This window comes from Dipodomys ordii, unplaced genomic scaffold (genome assembly GCF_000151885.1).
Source record: "Dipodomys ordii isolate 6190 unplaced genomic scaffold, Dord_2.0 Scaffold48, whole genome shotgun sequence".
Taxonomy (NCBI): Eukaryota; Metazoa; Chordata; class Mammalia; order Rodentia; family Heteromyidae; genus Dipodomys; species Dipodomys ordii.
In genome coordinates this window covers 4,158,862-4,177,210 of record NW_012267264.1, presented here as the reverse complement: position 1 = coordinate 4,177,210, position 18,349 = coordinate 4,158,862, and positions in this window count along the sequence as shown.

Below are 18,349 nucleotides of genomic sequence, written 5' to 3'. Positions count from 1 at the left end.
ACCAAGAGACCACAAACATGGGAATAATCATGATTACTTTTCACAACTTGGAGATTCCTGGCTCAGTGCTCATTAGTATACTTTATTAACCACTTCAGTTATAATTCCAATGCCAAAGCTATATCTTGTTAAAACAATTTGATGATGATCTGGAAAGATATTATCCATGGGATTTATATAGAATATAGTAAAGTCCATAAAGTCCATTAGAATAAGCAGTGGTCATGACTTAAAATGATTGAAAGAAATATGGAAAATTGGAAAAATAAATGGATTGGAGAATTGAGCATTTGTAATGGGAAATTCTAGATTTCAGCTTTTTAAAAATCTATATGAGCCTGTGGAAATTAATCTGGCTCAGTGTGCATTTCAATAAAACAGCAGATACACCTTTTAGCTTCTGAGAAGCGTAAGTGACACAGTATTTGAAAATCATTTGACTCAAAAAATGCTTGTAGGAACTATGAGAAGGTATTTACTGTTGGATGAAATGTCAGCCAACATAATTCAACCATGGCCTAGTTGGTGAGGTAATCTGCTAGCAAAATAAGCCATAAAAAGGAATAAATAACTTTATGGTACTGTTTTGTATAAATCACGACTGTATTTGTATTTGCATTATTTATTTGTTTGTTTGTTTGTTTGTTTGTTGTGGTACTGGGCATCCAACTGGAAGTATTGTACCTGGTAGGCAAGCACTTTGCCACTGAGCTAGACCCCAGTCCTTAATTTCCCCTTTGTTAGGTTTTTGTGATTACTGATCTACAAAAATAATTATATTGGATTCCTGATCTTCAAGGAAGAAGATTACACTGATGATAAAACTATATAAATAGAAGTGGCACAGAAACATATACAGACACATTGTAGAACTGAACAACAAAAGTCTACACAATTAATGAACTCAGTGCTGAAGTAATGAAAGAATTGGCTTCAAGATAATACAGAATTAGTTTGTTTTATATAGACAGTATTTCTAAACTGTCAAGTATCTTAGTCATCCTGTTTCCCTGCTGGAGGTCAGTTTCTAAGTTACTGGGGAAGATACATGTTTTTGTGACCAAGATATATGGTTTTTGGAAACTGAATTTGAATAAAGAATAAAACCAACAATTGAGTTTACTGTAGATATAGTCAATGTCGTTAGTAGATTTTGGAATTTACTTAAAGATGACAAAAAGTATTATTCAAGGAAAATTCTTTTTCTTTTTTTTTGTTTTTGTTTTTGGTCAGTTGTGGGAATTGAACTCAGGGCCTGGGCTCTGAGCCTCAGCTCTTTTGCTCAAGGCTAGCACTTTACCTCTTTAAGCCACAGTTCCACTTCTGTTCTTTGAGGGGTTAGTTGGAGATATGATTCTCATGGGGACTTCTCTGCCTGGGCTGGCTTGGAACTGTGATCCTTAGATCTCAGTCTCCTGAGTAGCTAGGATTCCAGGCAAGAGCCACCGGCGCCCGGCTTCAAGGATAATTCTTAGGCAATAATGAAGATACATAAGAGGTGATTTGTTTTCTGGAGTTAGGTTAATCTTACTGATGGAGCAATTACCTAGTATGTATGAAGACCTGGAGTTCAAGCCCTGTTATGAGGAAGAAGGAGGGAAGGAAGGAAGGAAAGAAAAGTAAAAGAGGGAGAAGGAAAGAAAAGGAAGGAAGGAAGGAAGGAAGGAAGGAAAAGGAATAAAGGAAAGGAAAAGAAAGGGAAGCAAAGGATAAAAGAAAGAAAAGAAAAGAAGGAAAGAAAAAATATTTGGTTTATACATTAATAAAAACTATGCTAACTTAAAGATAAGTAATAGGAAAATCAGAGACAGTATGGGTGTAAAACAAAATGAAGGGTAGAAAAGCAAACAAGCAAACAAAACAGAAACACTTCCAAAATGCTGAATTTTTTATTTGTTAATTAAGAAGTAGATAATTTCTAAAATTTTTCTATAAATTGATTATTGGAAAATGGTGACCTTTAGGTGACATTTAAACTGCCACTGAGGAAGAGGACTGGTAGACATATGCAGCCTTTAGTGACTAGATAGGTCAGGATGGTACCTTCTGTGAAGATACAGCCTGGGATCTTATCACCTAAGAAGATAAAAGGCTGAAAAGTGTTGCAGTCTGTTGACTACCAGTGCTATTGATTGGAATTGGTTAGGTAGCATGGGCGAATTCATTTTCTCGTAGCTGAAAGGCCATTTGTTTGGAAATACTTCATGTGAAGCTAAGACTTTGGAAAACATCCTATCAACCAGTTTGTTTTTGGTATATATTGAGGATGATCTTATTTCTAAGTTCTTGCCTAATACATTCAGAGTATGGGAAAATATAGTATTTTCTCATGAAGAGATTTTCTGTAGTGATTCTATGAACAACATATGTAATTTAGAGTCTGCTATTTAGACTAGGTCACTGTTGGGTTAGGAACAACTTTTCTGAATAGTTTATTTTGGGGAAGCTCTTTCTAAATTACTATACAGAGTAAGTAATGGTTCCCTTTGAATTTAACAAACACTGTAATTTTGTATGAATCCTCAACCCAGAGTTCAAAACTAGAATGCCAGGACTCAACAGTTTGAAATTTCACCTTAAAGTTCACATTATATTACCTGTTGTGGTTGTAAAACTGCTTGGATGGTTTCAACACAATCATGCTGCACAAGAGATTGAACTTTGATTAAATTTACTTTTGACATGGAGTGGTTAAGAATAAGTGAGAATCTCATCAAAATTTAGATATCCTGGTTATTTCTTTTCTGCTTACAAATGAGAGGAAATAAGAGAAAGAAGAAAGCAAAAAAAGTGAAGAGATAAGGGAAATGAACTAGAATTCTTGGCTTTCTCTGGGGTTACTGAGGACACTAATTTGCATAAGATTGAAAGGAACATCTCATTGTGTGTGTGTGTGTGTGTGTGTGTATCACATTTTCTTGATTCATTAATCTATTGAGGGGCATCTGGGTTGGTTCCATAGCTTAGCTATGGTAAATAATGCTGCAATAAACATAGTTGTGCTGGTAGCTTTAGTATGGTCTTGTTTGTGATCATTCGGGTAAATGCCCAAAAGTGGGATTGCTGGGTCATAGGGGAGCTCTATGTGGAGTCTTTTGAGGAACCCCCATACTACTTTCCAAAGTAGTTGAACGAGTTTACACTCCCACCAACAATACAGTAGGGTTCCCTTCTGTCCACATCCCCTCCAGTGTCTGTTGTTATTAGAGTTCTTGATTATAGCCATTCTAATTGGGGTGAGGTGGTATCTCAGTGTTGTTTTGATTTGCATTTCTTTTATGGCTAGGGATGTTGAGCATTTCTTCATGTGTCTATTGGCCATCCTCCTTTCCTCTTCAGAGAAGTTTTCTGTAAGTCTTTAGCCCACTTATTTATTGTTTCTTTGAGGATTTGTTGTTGGGGGACTTATTAGAAAAAATGACATCGTCCCTTTGTTAGGAAATGGAAAGACTTGGAAAAAAATATATTAAGTGAAGTAAGCCAGACCTAAAGAAACATAGGTCCCATGGTTTCCCTTATTTGCAATAACTAATATATGTCTAGGACAAGCAGAAAAGATAAAAAAACTATGTACATATGATCAAATAAGTTGATGTTAAGTGAAATGAACCCCAAGATAGGGACACAAATGCTTTTATCTTTGTTGCTGTTGTTTTTAATTTACTTATAATATATTATGTGATTTTTTTTTGTTTCTTTGGTATGTTCTTCCTCCACGGTATAATCCCTGTTTTCACTATATTTGATTCTGGTGCCATGCATCTTGTATATACATTTTTCTAATTTGGGGAGGGGAAAGGAAAAAAATAAGGATACAGGTTGACCCATTATAAAAATGAGATGTACAAGACATGTTGAAAACAAACTTTACAACTTCAGAGGGAGAGAGGGGTGGGGAGTAGTTGGGGAGGTGGGGAAGGAAGGGATGGTAGGCTAAAAACAAAGAGGAGGCAACAATTCTCAATAAGAAATGCATTCATTACCTTACTCATGTAACTGTAACCCCTCTGTACAGTATTTTTACAATAAAAACCATATTAGAAAAAGAAAAAGAAAGGAACATCTCAGACCAGACAATTAAGTTCAGCTCCCTCTGAAACCAAGACTGGGTACATTTGAATACCTAGTTGCTAGTCTGCCTTCCTCATTTTTTTATTGCTACATTGTTCCTCTCCCCTTGCCTCTACTTTTGCTTGAGTCATATCTTTGAAAGGTGGTAGAGTTTTACATAATTTTGACAAGTAACTTATTCTAAAATATTTAATTTTTAGAAAACATATGCTATTAGTTTTTTCTTAGAAAGCCAATACTTTGGCATCAGAGCTCATCGCAAGTTAATTCTAGTTAGCCAATCCTATTTAGCCATTGCTAAACTGTGGGCTTTAGACAAATTATTCACACACTCTGTTTTTGTTTCTGTAACTATAGAAGGCCAATCAGAAGACTAGAGAAAATAAAGTCAGTGCTGTACTTATTCTAAGAATGAGAGGTGCTCAATGAGTAGCAATAATTTATAAGCTTCTATGTATGTGCTATTGCCCCCACTATTAGATCATTTAAGATTTAATATTTGGAATGTAGAATTTGATGGGGTTTTTTGTTTTGAGCTGCAGGATGTTAACCAGAAAGCAGTTGTAACATTTAATTTGACTAAAAACTACAATTTATGCTAGCACAACATGCTATTTTATTGATATACTATATTAGATGCATGAGTCACTTATCAGAAAAATTATTACCTTCAGGAAATTTTTATTTTAACAGATGTGTGCATCTAAAATTAGATTCTGTCAAAGTTTAAAGCATTATAATAATACAGCTTTGTTCACTTATTCTCTAATCATTTCACTGTAACATATTTGATAATAGAACATAAAGTAACAAATAGAGCACATATTTTTTTTGAAATACATTACTTCTCCCATAATTTGATAACCTTCATAGTAGATAAAAGGACAGGATGAGGTTGGGTCATTATACAATAATGTAATTTTTAGATACTTTCATTTGCTCAGTTCAAATTTCAGATGAGAAGTAAAAGAGATCACTGGGATTAATAGTTATACTGTTGTCATTGTTTTATAGAGGCGAAAGAACCTATCAAGAGTTGTTTTTGAGATTTGAACAGCCAAAACCAAAAATATTTTCCTATCCCATAGAAAACCATACTTTTTATATGGCCAGAATCATCTTCTATTGATGCATTATTCCCATGAGAGGCTCAGAATCAGGCTGGCTGTTATTGGCAATCACTAAGGTATAAGTTTTCAAAAACTTGTATGTTTTATATACAATCTCTGTTATTTTTTCCACATGAAGTAATTAAGTCTTATGTTAGGTTATTTGTCCTGGTCCCACAGCTAACAAATCTTAGAACTAGAAAGATGACCCGTGGCTTTGAGGCTCAAGGGAACATTCCACTATTACATAATACTGCCCCCATGAGTCTGTGAGGTGAAATAACATCATAGCAGGATTGTAGTGCCTGTTTTTTCCCCCTATGTTTGTTGCTTTTTCCCCCCCTATGTAGGTTGTTTGTTGTAAGTATGCATCTATCTTCTTTAGGTATTTGTACAGGGAGTTGCTATTCAACAGGGCAGTTTATGAGTACAGTGCTTCTTGAGCAATGTCACCTGTTTTAACATTCTCACCTTCCCCTCCCAGCCACCCCCTTCCCTCACTCTTCTTACTTTTTAGGTTATGTATTGATTTTTTTTTTTTTACCATTTAACAAAGCAATTTAGATACGCAGTGCATCTTGTTCGGTGACCTTCCTTCAGCATCTTCATCCCCCTTCCATCCACCCCTTCCCTTTTTATTTTCTCAGTTCTGTGGCATATACGGTTTTTAGAAAGTTTCTGAGTGCTAGACCACAGGGAACACATGCTTAAGGGTCACTAAAGTTTATGTATATTTCCCAGGTGGTTTTTCTGGATAAAAGAAGAAGGTAGATTTGAAGAAAAAGGAAAGTCCTTAGATGGCTGTATCATGTTAATATTTTCTGGGCCTAATTTATGGCATTCAACAAGCTATTCATTGAAAACAGGAAGGGCAACACGATACTGCTGTCAGCGCCTCAGGATTTTGTCAGCATTTGTGTTTTTATTGAAGCCATGTGGTTTCAGCAAACAAATGACAGCCACATGCTGTCATTTAGATATTGTATGCAATATCTATGAAGAAAATTCAACAGCCCAAAGCCAGGCGCCTGTAATCCTAACTACTCAGGAGGCTGAGATCTGAGGATCATGGTTCAAAGCCAGCCTGGGTAGGAAAGTCCATGAGACTTTTATCTACAATAAACCACCAGATAACAGCAAGTGGTGCTGCCAGTGGTAGAGTGCTAGCCTTGAGGTGAAGAACTGAGGAACAGCTCCCAGGCCCAGAGTTCAAGCTCCATGACTGACAAAAAAATACATAGCCTATTATTTGTACAATTAAAATGCATGTATTATTATATATTATTATTTCATATATTATATAATAAAAATGTAATGCAAGAATAATGTTGCTAGTTTTATTTTGTAAGTTTTATAATTGAAAGATAAGTTTTAAATTCTCTTTTAATTCAATTATTGAATACTTGTTCTGGGCAAAGTCTGTGCTAAAAACTTACAGGAAATCTCTCATTCAATCTGTATAATAGCAATACTGTCATTATCTGAAGATATTCCAGGCTGAACTATTTTCTCTGAGTAATCCACTAGCAAATAAAGGTAGAGCCAGGATATAAAGTAAGTTCTGAGCCACTACTGGGATCTAAGTCTATTTAGATGATATTAGAAACTGTAAGAATGCATGAGAAGGCCAGTGAGAGTGTGTGAGGTAGAGCCAGAATTGCTTGGTGGGGATGAGGGCAGAGAAAAGCAATAGGAAACACTGCAGAGGTGGGAGAAGGCACAGTTCTGAGTCACCAACAATCAGTGTTCAGTAAGGTAAGATTTCCTTTTAAGGCTGATCTTCTATACCCTCTTCCTTTACTCTCCTCATGTTGAGTTTTGGAGTTAAAAAAAATCAAACATATATTTTCCCATTGTATTAGTCAGTCTTTGTGTCATTGTGACAAAAAGACCAGACATTAACCACTCAAGGGAAGGAATTATTTTGGGTTACAATCTCAGTAGTTTTAGTATGTGGTCTGATAGTTCCATTATTTAGGGTCTGAGGTGGAGCCGGACAGCATAACGTGGGGATAGTATAGATAAGGAGTCTGTTCCTATCAGAAAAAGAATCAGAGAAAGAGAGAGAGAGAAAGACTGGAAATAAAGGACCAACAACCAGATGTAACCTCCAAAGTCACCCTCCCACTCCAAGATCTACTTCCTCCAGCTGGACCCTACTTCCTGTAGTTTTCATTACTGCCCACAATATTAGCTGGTGCTGGGACCAAGTGTTCAACATAGGAGCCTGAGGCACTTTTCTATGGATAATTTTGTTAGACTGTTGTTACTGTGATAAAACACCTGACACGAAAAACTGGAGGGAAAGTCTTATTTCGGTTCTCAGTTTCTGAAGTTTCAAGCCATGTTTTTAAGCTATGATGATTCTAGCTATGATTAAGCCTCCTGGTGGAGGCTGTGTGTGGCATGGTAGACAGACAGCAGGGAGAGAGGAAGGGTGTAAGCTTCAAGAATACACTTCCGGTGAGTTATTTCCTACACCTAGGCCCCATCTCCTATAGTTTCCACCACCTCCCAAGTTACTGTCACCAACTGGAGACTAACACTGAGGTTTCTGGCTATTTAAAATAGAACAGTAACAAAAATACAAGCCAAGAGATACATGAGTCTGTCTTCTGCTAGTGGTATCACATTAGCAAATGGCTAATGTCCAATGTCAAATGAATTAATGTACAATGATGGCACTTAAACATTTAGCAATTTGCAGCGGCCGATCTCATCCACGTCCTGAGATTTTTCTCCTGACCCAAGCTAATGGTCATAGCAAGGACTATGTGCTATCTGCTTCTTTTGAAAGGCAGGGTTTCCACAAGGCTGTGCTAGCTTGGATTCAGTCACATCCTTGCCTGGAGTCCTCCACCGTTGGTTCTGTAGCTCAGTATTGGTTTGTAAGGGAAGTTGTCACAGAGTGCTATGGATCTGGTGGCTTGGGAAAGGTAAATATTTTCACATTGGGAATTGCTAGTATGGCATGAAGGTGTAGACGTAATTGTTTCTGTATGAGGATGATAAAAAATGACTTGTTTCAGGTCACTCTCCTTGCTTTGTATATGGTCATCTTTAGTGACTTTCCCACACTTTGTGTCCAGATTTTGTCCCCTGGTAAAGATACTGGTCATACTTGATTTGTACCCACCCTAACCACCTCATTTTGACTTGTAAACATTGCCCCTGTAAACATTCTGTCTCCAACTAAGGTCATATTCTGAGGTACTGGAATTTAGAACCTCCATATTGAAGTATATTAATCTCCTTAGGTTGTGAGGTTGTTTGATTGATGAGATCTTTGGCATTGATGAATCCAATATAGAACTGAACTGCAAAAAAAGGAGAAACGTATTCTATCATTAGTTTGTGATACCAGAGGAAATGCATTTTCATTCTACACCCGCTCAGTCAGATCATCCTTCTTTAATTCACAATATGTTAAACAAAGAAGCTTTTGAATTAAAATCCATAGCTATTTCAGTTAATTTAGCCAGCTTTGTCTCTGATGCCTTAGGAATGGGGAAATCATGTGTCAACAACACCTTAAGTGTCAAGAACAGTCACTCTCCTCGATACAGTGGGGGAAGGAAGCCTACAAAAATGTCCCTTCCCTCAACATTGCCTATGTTTTCTGGCATCATAGAAGCTTTTTGCACTATTACATAAATAGTAAAATTGCATAAGTAATGTATTCTATTACATTCTATTATAAAGAACTATATTCTTTTCGATTGTTTTACACGCAAAATCATTTCCAGGCAACAATTTTAAACATAGAGTGAAGGAATAGTGAAGCCCAGAGTGCACGGATAAAATTTTTAAAAACAACTTAGCTTTAGTTAAAAAACAAAACTTGGGAGTGGAAATTTAGCTCAGAGGTAGAATGTGGTACTTAGCATTGGTGAAACCTTGACATCAACCCCAAACACATAAATAAATACTGTGAATAAAGTTCAATGTAAAGGCTTGGATCCCTGCACTAAGCAGCTAAATGTACACAATCGTTTCTGATGGGGTAACACATACATTGTCCTGAAGATCTTCTGAAAAGCTGGGGTTTGTGTGTTGCAGCAAAGAGCATCAGCTCTCATTCAGAGATGACATGACATCACAATGTTTTAAGCTATCTGTATAGATTTAGGTTTTTATTGACTTCCATCACTGAGTGTCATCCTCTGCAAATGGACACTGTTGAAGTCAGCACAGGGAAGATTAAGAACTCAACTCTTAATTTTAAGGTCATCTAGGCCCAAGCACTCTAAACAGAGTTGTGCTGAGTTTCAAGTTCTCTGCTTCTATTTTTTTTTATTGTAAAGGTGATATACAGAGTGGTTATAGTTACCTAAGTCAGGCATTGAGTACATTTCTTCTTGAGCAGTGTCATCTCTTCCGTTGTTTTCTCCCAGTTTTTTTCCCTCCTGCCCCCACCCCCACAAGTTGTTTATTTCATTTTCACTGCTGAATTAGTTTACCTTTTGTCCCACTGTTTCTGTGCTTCCCCTTACCTTCCCCATGCTGCATCTTTTTATGTTACATATTTGTAAGAGTGAAGTTCAAATGCTCTGACTTCATGAGAACACATATTGAGCATACAGAGATCCTAAGGTACTGTCAGTGGATGCCTTGTGATAATAATCAAACAGGAACACAAGAAGCAGTAGACCAGACCGTACTGCATAAGCAAACTTTCTCCCCTAAAACATTGACACTCTCAGATGAACTCCTAAGTGACACAGGTGCTCTGCTTGCTCACCCTAGGAGTTGCCCTAGGAGTTTGATTTGCTGAAGGAATATTTAAGCATTCCAAAGATGTGGATGGATCTGCTATTTCATAAAGGACTGATTAAGTAGGGATTCACTTTCTAAGTCATATCTGGAAGCATAAGGAAGCTTCCAACCCTTTCATCACTGTCTCAAGCTATTAATTATTATAAGTTAACCATCATGGAATAGATAAATGAGTTCATTTTATACAGGCACTAATGTCATGTGTATCTGTGTAATAACATCAAGAAACAGCGGTAGTACTCTGGGTCAATTTTGGAGAACATGGCCTGTGGTTTTCACCAGTTATCTTGTTATTTTAAAACCAGGCTGCTGTGGCATGGTAGATCAAGTTTTTTATAATGAATTGGCCTTTTCAACTCCAGGCCTCCTTTCTTGAAATAATAAATCTGCAATTATATTCTTGGAACCCAATGTGTGTGATGTTACTTTCATATGTGGCAAGAATGTGGTCATGCAAAGAGCACTGGGATTTTGGTATTCTGTCACAGACAGCAGAAAGCAAGCCAAAAGATATTTAATACTTTATCCTATTAGTTTCTTTGAAATTTCCAAACTTGAGCCAGTCTTGAAGCAAAACTGAGACAGACGCTCACCATCATAATGGCAGGACACACATTCATTTATCCTTGACAGTGGGTTCTAAATGACAACACTGGTGAGTTTACAATGTCTTTGTTTAAGAAAAACTCATAATAAACATAAAGATCACATCTATGTGCATGTTTATACATACATACTAAGGTGATTTAGAAAAATCAAATAAAAATTCATGGCTTTGTCTCTGTGTGAATGTGTGTATGCCCATAAGGTGCACATATGTACACACCAACGCAATGATATGTCTGATTTCCAGCTGTTCCTCTGATGCCCTTCTGTGCGCACCCAGTTAAGGAGTGAGATATAAAGGAGTAGACAGCAACTCAAAATTGTTCACCAATCAATGTGAACCCAAGGATGGAAAAACAGTCACTTTTCTGGTGGTCTTGGCAGAGGGCTTACAAGGACTCTGTTGATTAAATATTTGATCTATAGCTCTTGGAGTGATAAAAGGCAATGAGGTTGAGAGGAAAGGACATTACAGACACACAAAAATGGAAGGTATCACAATCTGGGAATTGTGGGGATATTAGATGAATCTAAGAAACCCTTAGATCAGTTGGAACTAACTGTTGGGTTATCAAGACAAAGTAAAATGCTTCAACTTGACTTTCAACTCTGCTGTTTTTGTCTTTGTGGCATCAGATACATGATTTCATCTGTTTTCTCCTTAATTTCTACATTTGGATAAGGATAGAGAATTTGGAGGTCAATTTGTGCTAGCTATGTTGCATTTGTTTAGAATACTACTTCCAAAGTTCTGTACCTGTCCCCTTTGTTAAAGGTAAATAGCAATAATAATAGTGGTAATAATGCCCAGACATCAAACGTAAGGAGCCTCTCCTTTATACTAAGTATTCTACCAACACTTTGTATGTATCATCACAATTCATATTTGTTATGGCTGAGGTGCAACCTGTCCTGTCCATGATGAAGAAACTGGTTTAGACAAGTTAGGGTTGTCATAGCTAATATAACATGATTTTCAGCAAGAGGCCCAGGAATTAAATCAGGTTCCTTCCTCAGCCTTCTACTTTAAATTTCCTCTGATGGCTGATGCTTCACTATGTCCAGTAAACTCCATGCCTGGATCATTTCTCTGTCATCTCCAACTAGTGCTTTCCTGGTGATCTGCTCACTTCCATTGACTTCTTCCCATGAGTGGCTTCTCAGAGGCTCTTCCTGCTCCCTGCATCTCAGGGGGGTGAATGAGTGACACATCCCTTCTATCTCTGGACCTGTATTTAAAGGGTACTGTAATTGAAAGAGAGCCCAGGGTTACAAGATCCTGTTGGTTTGGGCTACAGAATTGGAAGCACAGTGAGCTATTGATAGGCCCAATAAAATACTCTCCCTTGAAATAATGTGGAAATGAGTGACCTAAAATTATTAAGAAAAAGGTATGATTTCCTTGGGTTTCACTTGAATGCTCAGAAAAATTAAGCACAGAGAAGAGAGAGAAACACAAAGAAACACCAAATAGTAAAACAGATTTTGTTGTTGGTGGTGGTCGCGGGGCCTGAGCTCTGGGCCTGGGCACTGTCTCTCAGCTCTTCAGCTCAAGGCTAGTGCTTTACCACTTGAGCTACAGCGCCAACTTCTGGCTTTTTCTGCTTATGTGGTGCTGAGGAATTGAACCCAGGGCCTCATGCATGCAAGGCAAGCACTCTACCACTGAGCCACCTTCCCAGCCCAGTAAAACAGATTGCTTTAAAAAATGTTCCTGGAATGTCAGAAGAGGGCTTTTCTGCATTCTCTATGGTTATGCTGTGATCCTCATTCCTCCTGAAGCATTGTCTCCAGTTTCAATCAATCCAGGAGCCTCCTCTGCTAATACAGCTGGATAGGGCTTGATTTAACTGTTGTTTACAATTCTCAATTTTCCTTTTCTCTCTTTTCCTGTAAAATTATCATATCCATCCAGCTCAAGGTCATGGCAAGATTTATTTCTTTGGGTCCATTCTGGGAAGTCACAAGGGAAAGGATAAAATGGAACGGAAGCCAAAGGTTAGGTTCCGGATTTGTCAATCTAAACTTCTTGCCTATCCTTATCCCATCATTCTTCAGAAGTGGGTTGATGCCATCCACCAGCCTGCAGGCGACCCAGACCCCTGATTCTGACTCTTAAGCGGTGTCTCGTGCTGTCTGCACAATGTGCACAAGTTTTCTCTTGCTTTAGTTAGGCTGAAAACTGGACAGACCAATCCTGGTGGTATCATCTGCTTCCCTTAGTTCCCCCCCCAAAATTTTGACTTTGTGATGTATTTTGAGCTACATCTGTCCTTTCAACTGCATGTTTACAGATATAAAGTAGCAGATTGATTTCACTCAGCCAAATAACACTGGAGGAAATTTTGCCTGGAACCTATCTTGCAGCTAGTTTTTATACCACAGTACCCACTGCTGCATAAATTAATTGTTGGGTCTCCTGTGTGGTATCCTGAACCTGAGGAAATCAGAATAAGAAAAGTATCAGATTTGAAGCATTTCACAACCCAAAGTGGAGTGTCATACCAAGGGCTTCTTGCTCCGTGGGTCTGCGTGAAGGGGCAGTTGCATTGTGGTTATGCTTCAGCCAGAAACCTGTTTCTAAAGCCCAGATAGGAAAGCTGGTCATCATCTGCATGACTACAACAAACACATACATGTTAAGAAACTTCCCAAAAACCAAGCAGGTTTTCAAGCATCAGGAGTCCTTAATCCATCCTCAAAAATCTGTTATGAAATAAAACACTTATCTGTCCCTGGGAAAGAAGAATAAGATTTTTTTCTTTTAATTTGAGGCTGGTTCCATCTTCTTGAAACCTTCCATCTTCTTGCAACAGCCTTCTGAGTACTGAGATAAAAGGTATTTACCACTATGGTTGACTTGAAAACTCCCCAATATGTCTAAGATCAGAAAGGCACCCTTCCAGAGAAGACAGATAAGGGAACTGGGCCTGATATCAAGCCAAACATCTTTCTATTTCTTTTTAAATATCTATAATTAGCATACATTAGTTGTTCAAAGGAAGTTTCCTTGTGACATTTTCACATACATATATAATAAATCTCAATTAACCTAACTCCTATCAATCTCCCTTATTCCAGTGCCCCTTCTTAAAACAATTTCAACATGTTTTGTTGCTCTAGTCTCATTCTTCTAAAGAAACTGCTCTGATCATATTTGTCTCTTTCACTCACTTTATTAGCCCTCTTCCTTTCCATTGATGCCTCTCCAGTAGAGCTTGACAAACCAAACTCTTGCTTAATTCTACTTGAAGCAGGAGAGTACAGGCAGACATGGCCATGAAGCAGATGTTTTTCAAAGCATTATTATCACTCAAGACATACAGAGGCTAAAAGCATGCCTTGTGGCTTGTGGGCTGAGAAAGCATCAAAGAATAGGTGTGATAAGAATGAGACAGTATAGAACAAAAGGAAAAAGTAGGGATCTAAGTTTCAGGCTAAAGCCAGCCACCTGCTTCAACTCAGATACCTATTGCTCTTGCTACCTGCTGTACCTCCTTGCTCTTCCTAGCCATTTTGTCCTTCGAACATCTATGCTGATGTGATTTTCTCCTGATTCTCTGTTTCTTTTAGCTTTTACTTTTATCCCAATAGTGGTAGTGTCCTTGGAGTTTTAACTGAGTGCCCCTACCCATTCTGCTTATGGAAACTCTCCTTGCTTCCTACCAGTGGATTTGTTATTGGGCATGTGGGGGTGGAAGAAACAGACATGACCCCAAATAATTGCTTATTACATCACCTCCTCTCATGCAACAACATTTATGACACTCCTCATAGCCTCATAAAGATTATTTACAAAATTCTCTTTTGTGAGCTAACATAACAATAGCAACAAATAGCTAACCTTCCCTGAACACTTACCAAGTTACAGACATGATACCAAGCATTTTACGTACATACCTCATTTAATTCTCATGATTATCCCATGATGTTAGAAGTACTAGCTACAACTTAAAACTCAGCCATAGAGAGCCTAAGTGACTTGTATCTAATATTGGAAGAGCAAGTTCTACTTATGATCTATATTCTTCACCATGCTCGATGCAAGTAAATGTCAATGTGAAACACAATTAAGATACTACTGTATACTCCCTGGAACATCTAATATACTGGGGTATTGAACAGCTGGGCTCACACAGGTCACTTATAGGAATGTAATGTGTTATCATCACTTTAGAAAAATGTACAGCCCTTTCTTACAAACATACATCTGCTCTACAATCCAGCCATTTTACATTTAGATATTTATTCAGAAGAAAATAAGAACACATGTCCCCGAAAAGACTTGTGAGTGTTTATAATAGCATTATATAAAATGTTCCTCAAGTGTCATTAACTCATATGTGGATGAATAAGTCATTATACACCACTGCAATGGGACATTCTTCAGCAATAAAAAGAAATAAACCATCCATACGCATATGAATAAATATCCAAAGAATTACACTGCTTTGAGGAAGGGAGATATCAAAATGTACTAAAATGTGACCTCGTTGATGTTAAATTCTAGAAAAGACATCACTCTAATGACAAAAAGCAGATCAGTGATTGTAGAGAGATGGAAGTCAGGAGAAGGAATTAACAGAGGGAAAAATGAAGCTGTTTTGCATCTTGATTGTAGTCATGTATATACAGCTGCATACATTTAAAAAATAAATAAATACATAGAGTAGAATAGAATAGAATAAGGAAGATACTCATCATAGCACTAGTTCAACCTTAATGTTGCTTAAAGAAAAAGGTAGTTCTTTTTCTTTTGTTAAAAAGTGTTTCTTTTAAAGAACAGAAGTTTTATTTTAGTTATTTTTTATTTTTTTTTGTTGGTCGTGGGGCTTGAACTCTGGGCCTGGATGCTGTCCCTGAGCTTTTCAGCTAAAGGCTAGCGGTCTATCACTTGAGCCACAGTGCCACTTCCAGTTTTCTGAGTGGTTTATTGGAGATAAGAGTCTCACAGACTTTTCCTGCCCCGGCTGTCTTTGAACTGCGATCCTCAGATCTCAACCTCCTGAGAAGCTAGCATTACAGGAATGAGCCACTGGTGTCTGGCAAGTTTTATGTTTATTTTTAATCATTTTTTCTTTTTAATTTTTTTTATTTCATCCCTTGTGTATTCAAAGCACATACTCTTATCCAAGAAATTCTTAATGTCAATTGGTAGCTTGATTTATCATGGTTTTTCTGTAAGGATATATACTTTTGTCCTGCTAAAGAAATCTCCTTAGTAATAGTCACATGTTAATATGATTCAGTTTATTAGCTTCATTGTTTTACCTTTCATATTCAGAACTAAAATCTAAACTGAAAGGTAAACTTTGACCACCACCATTTAGTGATAAGGCATCACTCATCAGTTTGATTTTTATACTTTTTATTTAGGACATGTACTGTTGAAATAACACTAGCATTAGTTACAAATATTTGCTATTATTCTTTATTGTTTTTTAGTATTTTAATTTTATTATATTGTGCATTCTAACACAACCTCTGCTTGAGACCTATGTATTTTCAATCCCTAGTTAGTGTAACTAAGTTAGTAGTTAATTATCAATGATCAACTAATAGTCAAATATCACTTGCCACTCTTAGTTAATGTAACTAAGTTAATAGTTAACTAACAATGATAACTAATAGTTAAATATCACCAAATGCAGTAAAAGCCAAGACAAATGTCCATTTCCAATATCTATATACATATACATACACACAGCAATCTAGATATAATATAGATAGATGCATAAATATAGAAGTTATAGACAGACAAAGAGATAGAGATGATGCCGATATATAGACATATTTTATGTAACCATATTGCATCTATGTTAAAAGATTTCTCTAAAGTTTTTAGTGCTAATGCAGATTTATTCTCTAAAACAGAGTTTAATGATCTTCAAACCAAGAAAGACCACCACAAGATTGGATCATTATCTTAGATTTTTGCCGCAGTCTTGAGATAACAGCTTAAATTGCTTTTTGTTTTGCTTTTATGTCTCTGTGAATAATTGTCAGGAAATGAAAGAGAAATGCTTGAGGTCAAATTCCTCTCCTAAGTTAAAATATATTTTTGCAGAAAAACAACTGGACTTCCATAAAAAAAGAAAACAGAATACCAGATTCATCATGGCAATGTAAATGCTAACAAATGTAATAGAAAGATTATTTAAATACTTTAAACATTTTAAGTGCTTAAAGTTTTTAAGCACTTAAAGTTTTAAAACACTTTAAAAACTTTAAGTGCTTAAAAATGTTTAAATGTTTATTTAAAATCTTGACTTCCAAGATTCTCAGAAATTGTACACTCTTTTAGATATCAAGCTGTGTACTGTATATTTGTAGAGCTGGAAGACCACTAACTGGTCTTAGACTCATGTCTCTGAACTCCTTTTCATATAATTCTTCTTAATTTTCTTATTGAAGTAAAATTAGTCAGTTCAGTAATTCATCATTTTTTTATACATCTAACTCATTTTCTCTACCATTCAAATAGACCGAAAGAACTCATAGCCATTGTGACACTCATGTTTATACTTTCTTTCTTAGAGGTGATGAAGTCTAATGGAAATAGGCAAAAAATAATTCTTTTGTGCTGGCAGCCCTGAACTCAATAGGATTATTGGCTGGGCTTTTAAACCCATGGGCTTATAGCTAGTGGTCACTGAGAATGTCATGTCAGAAGTGAAGTGACCTGGCACAGGTGCCAGTTGTCTGGAGAAGTCATGACTGGAACACCTCTTAAAGCAAATATCATGGTTCGGCTTCAGCCAAGGTCGCAAATATCATGGTTTCGGCTTCAGGCAAGGTCACAGTTGTCTGCACAGCTTGAGTGATGGTTTCCAAGGACACTTATAAAGTGTTCAAAGCAGCTAGTCTGCCATAATGACAGTCCAGCCTGTCACCAACAAAGGTCATTAAGTTGACAGTTTCCCACTTAAGGTAAGTAGGCACATGAGAAAATCTAACAGCTGTCAATCAAGAGTAGCTTGCTCCTACCAGCTTGTGTATATATGTATGGGTGTGTATTTATCTTAAAATATTGCATATATAGCCTCATAGTGAACCAGGACTTTATTATGTTTTCCAGACTAGTTTCAAACTCTTGGGCTCAAATGACACATGTGTGTATGTGGGGGGGGGGATTAGGGGGCAGTCCTGGGGCTTGAACTCAGGGCCTGGTCTCTGTCCCTGAGCCTCTCTGTGTTCAAGGCTAGCGTTCTACAGTTGAGCCACAGCACAACTTCAGGCTCTATTGAGTAGATTGTTGGAGATAGGAGTCTCACAGAGTTTTCTGCCAGGTCTGGCTTTGAACCCTGATCCTCAGATCACAGTCGCCTGAGTAGCTAGGATTACAAGTGTAAACCATTGGTGCCCGGCATTAAGTGAAACTTTTAAGGCTAACTTTTGTTTCTTTTTTTCCTAAAATTAATATTCCATTTATAATTAATTTTAAGTTGAATCCATTTGTTTAAAGATGAACTTTAATAATTTCATAAAAATATCATTGTATATGTGCATAGATTTTGTAGAAACCATGAAGGGGTAAGGACATGATAAAAGCCTGAGAAGCATGATGGTAGGCCAGTGTTCCACAAATTAGTCCTTGTCCTGTTGAACTTCTGCTTTCTAAATAACTTGTCATAGGAATATAGTCACACCCATTCACTGAGATTGTCCATGGCCAGTTTTCCCGATAATGGAATAACTAAACAACAATTGGGACAGAAAAAGAATGGTCCAATAGCCTAAAATACTTATTATCTGACTTTTTCCAGAAATAGTTTGCTGACCTCTCT